This window comes from Pipistrellus kuhlii, unplaced genomic scaffold, assembly GCF_014108245.1.
Source record: "Pipistrellus kuhlii isolate mPipKuh1 unplaced genomic scaffold, mPipKuh1.p scaffold_m20_p_3, whole genome shotgun sequence".
Taxonomy (NCBI): Eukaryota; Metazoa; Chordata; class Mammalia; order Chiroptera; family Vespertilionidae; genus Pipistrellus; species Pipistrellus kuhlii.
In genome coordinates, this window is record NW_023425529.1 from 125912219 (window position 1) to 125923892 (window position 11674).

Below are 11674 nucleotides of genomic sequence, written 5' to 3' on the forward strand. Positions count from 1 at the left end.
TAAAAACCATTTCAAATATTCAGTGGAGAAATGCATCTGTGGTGGCAACGAGAAATATATGCCAAGGCAATAAATGAAAATTTAATAGTTTTATTGTTATGCAAATATAAGAACACTAGAGACCTAGTGCACAAAAGTCATGTATGGGGGACGGGGTCCCCTCAGACCAGCCTGCACCATCTTCAATCCCGGGCCTAAACTGGCAGTGGGACATCCCTCTCACAATCCTGGACTGCTGGCTCCTAATTGCTCATCTGTCTACCCACTTGGTCGGCTCTTACTGCTCCCCCCCTGCTGGCCTGGTTGCCCCCAACTGCCCCATCTGCTGGCCTGGTCACCCCTTACTCCCCCCCCTGCTGCCCTTGTTGCCCCCAAATGCCTTCCCCCATCCTGACCTGGTTGCCCTTCACAGCCTGCTGCTCAGTCCTTTGGTTGTCCCTCACTAACCCCCCTGCCAGCCTGGTCATAGAAAGTCATCTTGTGAAGGTGTGAGGATCAATTTGCTTATCACCTCTTCATTATATAGGATAAAGGCTGGTCTTTGTTACTGTGCTCTCTGTTGCCCCTAGGACATACAACAGGGCCTAAAGCCTAGAAAGTGCTCAAAATGCATTTACTGACTTAAAGAATTCATGGCTATATGATTAACTGTGGCTTGAAACTAAAATTTCTGGTAAGAACATCAACTGCAAAAAGTACTATTTTTTTTCTAGTAAGTTGGTAATGGAGACATGTTAGTTGGGCCTCAAGGTGATAGTGGTTACTGTCATGATGTGGCTTAAATTGAGTTGAAAACTGTATTTGATGCAATGTGATATTGAAAAGCAATAGCTGTAACTTTCATACAAGTAAAACTTGACTATTTTTTTTTTATATTCCCACATATTTATACATTTAGTTAGGTCATTTTTTTTTTTTCTAGGAAAATGGGGGTTATTTTTAATGGGGTAGCATTATATTCCAGTTTATGATGAATTTGAAGCCTTGATCTCTTTAAATTATGTATCTAAATGTTTCCACAGAAGATATTCATACAGCATGATTTCGATTTATCCTAAAAAATATTATTGAAAATGGAGCACCCAGGATTTAATGTAACAGCGCTATGTAGCACAGAGTGAGTTTGTTTTTGGTTTTTGTTTTTTTGTTTTTTTTTTGTTATCTCCCTTATTTTAGAAGATGTATGCTGACCAAAGCAGCTTAAAATTGCATTTGCACTTTGGCAGTCACATCGCACTATTGACTAATATCGAGACTTCCCGAAACTAAAATCCTAACATCTTTCTGACGTGTGCTGATAAGCCTCGTAATCCCCCAACCACACTTGGGCCCTTAGCTCCACTAAACTCTATTTTCAATCTTACTTTTGTCCAGCTTTCAAGATATCCTTCTAACAGAGTACCACAACTCTAAGTTTCACATCATCTGAAAATATGATGCCTATTAGGATTCCATGACCTTATTAAAGTTTTTGATAGGGAAGGCAAATAAAAATGCATTGCTCTGGTGTTAGAAACAGATCCTCTCCTAAAGAAAGGATAGTCGGAGATGTTAAATATGTCAAAAGAGTTGCTATGGACTGAATTGTGTTCTCTCAACATTTATATGTTGAAACCCTAAGCCCCTGGTAATGGTATTTAAAGACGGGATTTTTGGAAGGTAGTTATGTTTAGATGAGGTCATGGGGGTAAAATCCTGGAGATGGGAATGGTGCCTCATAGAGAGGGACACCACAAAGCTTACTGCCTATGTCTGCCACATGAAGAGGAAGCAAGAAGCAAGTCATCTGCAAGCTAAGAAGGGAGCCCTCACTGTCACTGAAACCACAGGGTTCTGGTACTAATTATGGACTTGCAGGCTACAGAATTGTAAGTAAATTCTGTGTTTTTAAATCCATCTGGTCTGGGTATTTTGTTATGGCACCCAAGAAAACTATTGTAATACAAAGTAAAATAAATGAAGTTAGTAGTAAACATGAAAGGAGTTATTGCACATTATAAATTAATGAGAGAGAGAGAGAGAGAGAGAGAGAGAGAGAGAGAGAGAGAGAGAGAGAGAGCGCCAAAACCAACCGGTTTGGCTCAGTGGATAGAGCTCAGTGGACTGCAGACTGAAAGATCCCAGGTTCAGTTCCAGTCAAGGGCATGTACCTTGTTTGCGGGCACTTCCCAGTAGAAGGTGTGCAGGAGGCAGCTGATTGATATTTCTAACTCTCTATCCCTCTCTCTTCCTCTCTGTGAAAAATCAATAATATATATATATATATATATATATATATATATATATATATATATATATATATGTATATATATATTTTTTTTAAGAGAGAGAGATAGATAAATTGATGTGCTGTTCCACTTATTCATGCATTCATTGGTGAGTCCTTCATGTGCCCTCACTGATATACTGATCTTGAATTTTGGTGCATCAGGATGACTTTCCAACCAACTAAGCTACCAGGCCAGAGTAGTTATCACACTTTTAAGGATGGATTAATATGATACTACTTGTAAGAATAAGATACTGGAGATATGTTATATGTCAGCTAACTGGAGAATTTTGGCACCAAAATTAAGGAGAAAGAAAGATTAATGTTTAGAAGAGGAAGAGTTATAAATGAAGGTTTGTTCAAGTTTAAAAGATCTCTCCATATTAGAAAGCAGTAGAAATAAAAACTCTAAAACAGAACATGATAGAGACAGTCTCTATAATTAAAGGAGACCAACTGGTTGAAAAGTGCACTAATAATGAAAAGAATAGAAGATGGAGTATTGGAACTGGAGCGTTGAGAAAGTTGCAGTTATGAGGTGAGTTGGATGCAAACATGTAATTCTATGATAAATTTCACAGATTACATATACCCTGAGTGGCCAGATTATTATGATCTCTGAACACATGATAATCTGGCCACTCAGTGTATATCCTATATAATAAAAAACTAATATGCAAATTGTCCCCTCTAATATGCAAATTATCCCCTCAACTAGGAGTTTGACCAGCAGGCAGGCCGACCAACCACCCATGTCCCCTCCCCCTGGCCAGGCTGGTCAGACCCACCCATGCATGAATTCATGCATCAGGCCTCTGATATATATACATACACATAGACACACTGAGTGCCAGATTATTATGCATTCAGAGATCATAATAATCTGGCTACTTAGTGTATAAAGATCAAAAGAAGTAGGACTTACTCCAAATGTCAAAATAGTCAAGAGTAGCACTGAGATAGCAGGCAGGTTAATGTTTGCTTTTTCATGGCAAGTCTTCAATTGTATGGGGTTGGAAATAAAACAAAGTAGAGAAAGATGAAGATTCAATAACAGATTTAAATGACTTTAATTTTACAAACATGCAATATATGGCAATTAACATTTAAGAACCTATATTTGTTTTCTCATATAATACATTAAAAAATAAAAATACCTCCATTCATTTCTTCTCCCTTACAAGTGCAAATAGGGCATGCTATTCATTGATTTTTTTTTTTAAGCTTTCATTCTTTTACTTTTTCAGGAAATAGACTAAATCGTTCTGAGAGCATTTCTATATTAGGCACAGAGCCTTGCCGCTGTTTCTAAGTGAAGTTAAACATAAATAGGAGCTCTCCCCAGTCCCATTGAAGTGTCACTCAGAGGACTACCCACATTGGCAAGGAGGCGGTTCTCTCTACAGAGATTCGTCACGCTGTATTTTATACTTAGACTTTTTTCAGAAATGAAATCACTTAATTTCCTATTATGATGCTTGACAAGTTTTTCTTCAGAAACTTGGTGCTGTTTCTCTCCTAAACTCAGCCTTTATATTTTCCTTCTTTTAGGATGTGAGTTTTAAATGATCACTTATAAATGTTCCAGTCTGTGGCAAGTTAAGATATATTTTATAATAAGAATGTATATTGGTTAATGCAATTTTAGATGACATATTCGCATCCTTAAATACACATAAAATTGAAATGTTAAAAGCCTGGTTAAAAAAAACAAAAACACCTATTTGAATATATTGTAGTATTCTTCATATAACATGAAGTACATAGAGGAGCTGGCACTTAGAACTTCCCAAAGTCTTAAATAAATACTATAGCAGGTGCCATGAATCATGATTTTTATAAAATAAAAAATGACATCTTATTTTACTCTTTAAAAAAAAGTGTTTGATAATTGTACCACCCTAAGGTTCTTTCTTAATAAAAAATAAACTACTAATATATTTTACAACTATAAACTGTCTATAATAAATACACACATGAATTAATAAATTACTAAATAATAAAAGGAATTATTTTGTTCTAAGAGCTAGAACAAACAAGGTTACCCTTTTATTTATGTCATCAAGTTTCAATCCATGAAGTCTAAGTCAGCAGAGTTTTTCAAATGATTGAGACTCTATGTCAAAATTCTCTGATGGTTTCTGAGCAATTTACTAGGTGAGGATCTTTATATATATATATATATATATATATATATATATATATATATATATATATATACTTATATATATATATATAATTTCCTTAGTGACTCAGCACTCTGAAACATCATCTCACACCAGAATACCTATTAGGGAGTGATTTTGACACAAAGAAGCATAAAGTAAAAAGACCTAAGGTCTGAAAAGAAAGTTTTGTTTGTGAACTGACTGACAATCAATAAAACTCAGTCTTTATATATTTGCAGCTGAACTGAAATCAAAACACTTTTGTTGATTTTGTTCACTTAAAAATATATATGTAATTGGCAGAGAGCTTTTGGTCACCATCCAAAATTAGGTGTCAGTGTTCTATAAAGATCTTACAGAAGCAATTTAAAAGAATAATCACAAAAGATTGGTTTTGATTTTTAAAGTGACATATAATTGAATATTTCCAAACATATCATTAGACCTCATGTGAATCAGAGTGCTTTGTTGGTTGCCATCAAAGTTATACAACTAGATTTATTTTTATCTACTTGCTTTTCCCCAGTACTTTTGAAAGAACTTTAAAGAATTTATGATAAGAATTCAATCACTCCAAAAAATTTCAAAAGGCCACAATGGGTTCCTGTTAATTAAATTTTGCCCAAGTAATAATGAAGGTCATTCTCACATTGTCATTTATTTATTTGGATTTTACATAAAGTAACAGTTAAGATTATACTTTATACTTTTTTATACTTTAGAAGTTATAATATACTAGTTATTTTTGTTATAATTGTTATTTTAACAGTATTTAAATTGGGGCAGATAAGAAAATAGTAGCATTCATTATAATTTTAATGCACCAAAGAAAAATATTTTCCAAAGGGATATGAAATCATTAAATCAATTCTTATTAATAATAATCAATAAACTTACCGAGTTCTATAAATATTATAGTTTTTTTTAATATATTTTATTGATATTTTACAGAGAGGAAGAAAGAGGGATAGAGAGTTAGAAACATCCATGAGAGAGAAACATCAACCAGCTGCCTCTTGCACACCCCCTACTGGGGATGTGCCCACAACCAAGGTACATGCCCTTGACTGGAATTGAACCTGGGATCTTTCAGTCCGCAGGCCGACACTCTATCCACTGAGCCAAACCGGTTTTGGCATATAGTTTATTTAATTATTAAAAAACTATATATAATTAACCATGGCTGTCTTAGTTTCAATGGAAGATTAAACTGTATAGATTATCAATTCATAAGATAATTACACAAATTTATTTGTTGGTTTTCTCTAAAAAGTAGCAGCTGTGGAAAATACATTTAAATGAATGGAAAGATGATAGATTATAGATACAAATGTATAACTTCTATATATTTTCTACCTACTGTTTTTCAACTGATTTGTAACAACTTTTAGCATGACTTTCGTACAAAATAATTTTCTATTTCCATTTTTTTTCTATAGCTATACAAATTAAAATAGAACAGGGGTACATTTTAAGGTATATGTTGAAATAATCCACTGGTGTATAATTGAAAACATGGTTACAAAAACAAGCAAAGAGCTCTTTATTTATAACATGGGGATTATATCTTTAAAATAAAGTCCACTAGACTTTAAGCACAATGATGTCAAGAAACAAGTCACTTCAGCATCCTTGTTGTCCCCAAAAGATGAATTGTCTAATGCTAAATAATTGAGTAATCTGGCAAAATCAAAGGGAGAAATAGAAGTCAATGCTTTTCAAAATTTAAGAAATATTTAAATTAAATCAATGTAATTTAAATGTTTATCCAGTATAAATCTTCACAGTTTAAAATATCAAGTATTTTTTGTTTAGGTATAATTGAGAAAAATAACACTAGATCACTAGATTTTTTATGTAATTTAAATGTTTATCCAGTATAAATCTTCACAGTTTAAAATATCAAGTATTTTTGGTTTAGGTATAATTGAATCAATTGAGAAAAATAACACTAGATTACTAGATTTTTTATGTTGATCAAAACTTTGGTTATATTACATATGTCTTTGATTAATAAAATTATAAGTCAAGTAATTACATTATAATGCATTACATAAAATTGGTTCTGTTAGAAAAAGGGGTAATGTAAAAGGATCTTTGGTCTGTAAAGTGTGGTGATGGGTACATCTATAGTTCTAATATTCTAAATGAAGACATGCATCATTCTCCTAGATCCACATTAAAGTAGATAGGAATCATAAATAGTTGTTGTTACATATTCAAGAAAATCTGCAAAACTGGATATAACTCAGCACAGTTACCCAACTACTAGAGAAACCATCAAATAAAAAATCTCAGCAAAAATAAATAATTTAATTGTTGTACTCTGAGGAGACTCAATTTCAGAAGAGTAAAATGCCATATGAATTCCCACAGTAAAACTGCCTCTTAAGGACTATCTTATATCTCCATCATTTCGTATTTGTTGTTCTGTTAAATGTCTTAGTATATTGAATATTGAGTAGATGAATTTAAATTCAGTGAGACTGCAAGGAATGGTAAATTTTTCATTCTTAGATACTCAATAATTTCCATAGTAAGCACATTAAATTTGCTTTTACACTACTCTTCTTATTTGCTTTTATTCTAATAATACAGAGATAGTGTGATAAAAAATATTCAAATAATCTTACAAACCCATGTGTTAGTCAAAAGTAAAGAAATGGGTTCAGCATCCACATATGCAAATGGCAAATATTCATTATTTCTTTTTTAGGGAGTCAATAAAAATATAATTTAATGAATCAATATACAATGGACATATAGATTTATTTTATCAACCTAAAAGCAGAAGATCTATAATCCTGATTTTGTGCATGGTAATAATTCTGAGTAAGGCAACATGTTTTGGAAACAGTTATACCATAAAAGACATTATTTTATAGAAAGTCTGTGTTCATGCTGTATGTTAAGTAATGGTAAAATTGTAATGATATAAATATTAAAACTACTAGTAATACTATTATTAGTTTCCACATTTAATAATGAAAACAATACTACTTTTCTCTTGGGGTTATAAATTGTGAGTTTTGTAAGTGAATAAAATGAATAAATAGTACAAACTTAGTTGTTTATATTCAGAAAAACAAAGGTAAATGTATGTATTTATTGGTAATATGGTAAGTTCAAAACAAACAGGTAGTGAAATATACTTTATCACTTTCTGTGGAATAAAATGCTATCTGGTATATTTAAAAATTAGGCTTAAATGAAATACCTCTCAAGGCACTTACATGTGTTGCTTTTTCTAAGACAAAACTGTGGGTGCCCGATAATGACAGACAAAAAATAATCTAATCATATTAGAAAACAGCAAAAATAACAGAAATGGATTGTGGTGATTGCATACTTTGGCAAATAAATGTTATCCATCCACCTTGAACTAGTGTGGCCTTGGCTTTAGCCAATATTTCAATGTCAGATTATCTCAACTCTGATTAAGAACTATGGTCCTAAAACAATGTGAACCTATTGTGTACTTTTTATGGCTCACTCTATTGCAATGAGCTGTTTCTCAGGGGAAAATATAATTTAAAATAAAGCTTTTCAGGATTCTAACAGATGTTCAAGTAAGGAATTTTTCCTATTAATCTCTTAAGTCCTATCTTGGAAAAAAAAAATGTCCAGTTTCAGAATGATGAACAAGATGTCATTCCAAAAATATTTCTTCAAATATTGGAACAAGCATCTAACTGTAAACATTCCTTTGAAGTAAAAATGCATGTTCAAGGTTAATTAACATAGTAATTTTTTTGAATGAGAAATCTAGGACACAAGCAAAATCAAGGGCATCATAAAAATATACACTGCATATTTTCCTGACAATTAATCAAATAAAAACTATTAAATATGAAGTTTTCCTTTACTAGAGATAACATATTAAATAATTAGAAAAAGCAATTTTTGCACTTTTTAAAAAAATAACTTTTTTAAATAGTTCTTTTTAAAAATGAATGAAGAGTAAAGCATTTAAACATCCTTCATTCAGTCTGGCCTGCGTGGGTCAGCGGTTAGAACATCAGCCTGGGCACTGCAGGGTCTCAGAATAGATTTCCAAGGCATGTACCTCATTTGCAGGCTCTATCCCTGTCTCTGGTGGGGGCTTAAGTGCTCCCCCTCCTCACTGGTCCCTTCAATTCTGTAAAAATCAAAGGAAAAAATATCCTCCTTGGGTGAGGAAAAAGAAATAATAATAAAAATAAATAAAACCCTTCATACATTGTAAATGTGTTTACATTCAGAAGAGAATAGCAAACATTTTATTCTAAATGTAAGTGCACTTACACTGGTGCTATGCAGAACATACAATTTAATAACTTCACTTTACCCATTATTGGACACTAGAGTCCTGGTGCACAAAATTCGTGCACAGGTATAGCCCCTAGGCCTGGCCAGCAATTGAAGCATGGGTGTCTAGTGTGAAAGGTCAAGTTCCAGCTGACCTCTGAGCCCTGGGCAGCACCTAGGGTCCAGGGACCCCTTGTGCCTCCCTCCATCTGAGTCACAGCGCCTGAGTCCCCACGCGAAGTTGTAGTGAGCGTGGCCAGACACCATGGGCCAAGGCATAGTGTGGGCCTCTGGGCCATCCAGCAGTGCCACAGAAGCCAGGTGGGCACAACGCTCTCTTCTGGCTGGCCTAGCAGACTGGTTCCTGCGTGAGCCCATGGAGAGCCTGACTGAACCCTGCAGTCCCAGTGGCTGTGGCCTGGCTCACCTGGAGGACACCATGTGGGTACGAGGCAGGCTCTTTGCAAGTACCTGAGCATGGGGGATTCCCCAGGGTGCAAGCCCTGGCATCCCCAGGGGAGATTATTAGGGGGAGTGAAAGCGAGCTTGGCTGACACGCTGCAATCTTACCTCACCTCTATCCCTGTCACCCCTGTCCCTAGGTAGCCAGCAAGAGGTCGCAGCACATCACTAAAGCCCTCCATGCTCCACACTGCCCCCTGGTGATCAGCGCACATCATACCAAGTGGTCAAACTCTAGGTCTGGTCGAACTCCCAGTCAAACTTTCAGTAGAGGGGACAATTTGCACATGAGGCTTTTATTATATATGATTCTTAATACAAGATTGGACTTTGGTCAATTGGCTGAAACTAAAGATTGCTATCATCTAAAATATTATTTAACCATTCCAGCCAGTTTAGCCTCTTATTGACAAATTAGGGGCCCAGGTGCACAAATTCATGCACCTTGAAAGGAACTATGGGCGGCCAGGCTACTGTGGGCAGAGGGGGGGTTCTAGGTCCATCTTCCACACTCCCACCCAGACCCTTCCACTCAAGCCTCAGGTGCCCTGTCTGGGGGCATCCCGGCTCCTGCTGCTGCCAATCCCATGCACTGACGATGCCAGCCCTGCTATCACCCACTCATGGCGCAAAGGCATTGTGGTTGGTGCCAGCAGCGGACACAAATGGGGCTGGCGCCAGCAGTGGGTTTAGGCGGAGGCTGCTGCCCCAAAAGTCCCTCAGGAGCAGGGAAGGTGGAGAAGCCCTCAGGGGTGATTGGGGCTGGCAGCTGCCACTCACACCCACTGAGGGCACCGAGCAATTGGGGCCTGCTCCGGGAGCCAGCAGCAAGTGCGAGCACTGGGCAGGACCTAAAGAATTTTCGGTAACCAGCAGAAGTTCTCCTCGATGACAGTGACTGGTGCCCCACCTTGGTCTGGCGCCCCCCAACACCTGCTCCACCATCCTGCTGACGGCCGCCATGTTCCCCATGCAGCCCCTGGTGTTCAGCACATGCCATAGTGACCGGTTGTTCAGCTGTTCTGCAGTTCAGTCTATTTGCATTTTAGGGTTTTATGTGTAGAGATTTTAGCCTCTTATTGGAATATTATAGCTTATTCTTTTAAAATGCATATTCAAAATAACCTCATGATGTCCAAAAATGCAGTGACCATCTCTACATCTGTTCTTTTCTCCTTCTCTCAGGCAATTCCATTCCCCCAAGCTTTTCCAATTTTCATCTTTCCTCACTAGCATTTCTGTGCCACTCTTTCTCACCATGCCATATGCTTAGGAAGCCTTTCCAGACTATACTCATCCAGCTATTTTAGCCTCCTACATATATCCCCCAAAAGCAACCTGCTCAAACATTCCAACTGTGACCTTTCACAAATTTATATTTTTTCTATTTATATTAAATTGATCTATTTTCCCCCTCAGGGCCATCATAATTTAGATCTAAAATTTATTATTAATAGATTGCAGAGGCTTCATAATTTATTTATTATAATGCTTATAAATGAATGATTATTTTTAATCACAGTGACTCATTATGCCCTAATAACCTAGTGAAGGTGATAACACTATTAGCATATTAATAGAATCATCTTTGATTATTTTTAATGTTAGCCATAGTTGTTTCATTAAAGACACAATGATATATGTGAAGACATATTATAAATTATTATATAAAATATATTTTAGATATATTTCCTCAAAATACAAATAATGCCAACTTTTAAATTAAGAAGTCAGAAATTCAAGGTCAAAGGTGATTACAGAATTAAGAATTAAATTCAGGCCACCCAAATCCTTTTGAAAGTGTTCTCATTACCAAGTTATGTTGAAAATGAGAAAATAGCTGAATCATATGCCATATTTTTAAAATATTTATTTATTTAATCATGAGGTACTTGTTTTTTCACAGGGGTATTGTGGGCATTAAGCATCAGATTTCATTTTCCTCTCATTTCTGCAACTCAGCTCACACAAACTCATGGGCAAGTCCCTTATGCTTCTGAGGTTTTCTTATTTAGCAACAGGGATAGTAGTTATTGCCCTGCCTACCCCACTTGTTTTTGTTTTTGTTTTTGTTTTTTAGTTGTTTCCAGTATCAAATTAGATAAAATTTTAAGTAAAAATGAATATTAATTAAAACTACAGCCCAAACCGGTTTGGCTCAGCGGTAGAGCGTCAGTCTGCGGACTGAAAGGTCCCCAGTTCGATTCTGGTCAAGGGCATATACATTGGTTGTGGGCACATCCCTGGTGCAAGAGGCAGCTGGTCAATGTTTCTCTCTCATCGAGATTTCTAGCTCTCTATCTCTCTCCCTTCCTCTCTGTAAAAAATCAATAAAATATATTTTTTTAAAAAAACTACAATGAGTTATCACAACACACCCATTGAACATTGGCAACATCGAATGTTGGTTAGGATGTGGAGCAACAGAAATTCTCATTCATTAATGGTGGGTTTGCAAAATGGTACAGCCATGTTGAAAAACAAATTG

The 11674-nt window shown here is 35.7% G+C and overlaps 1 protein-coding gene across 4 annotated transcripts in view; it reads right to left on the minus strand.

Moving 5' to 3' along the window:
- The window catches only part of PCDH9 (protocadherin 9), a 900785-nt gene that overhangs the window by 604474 nt on the left and 284637 nt on the right, over positions 1-11674 (minus strand). The window lies entirely within an intron of this gene.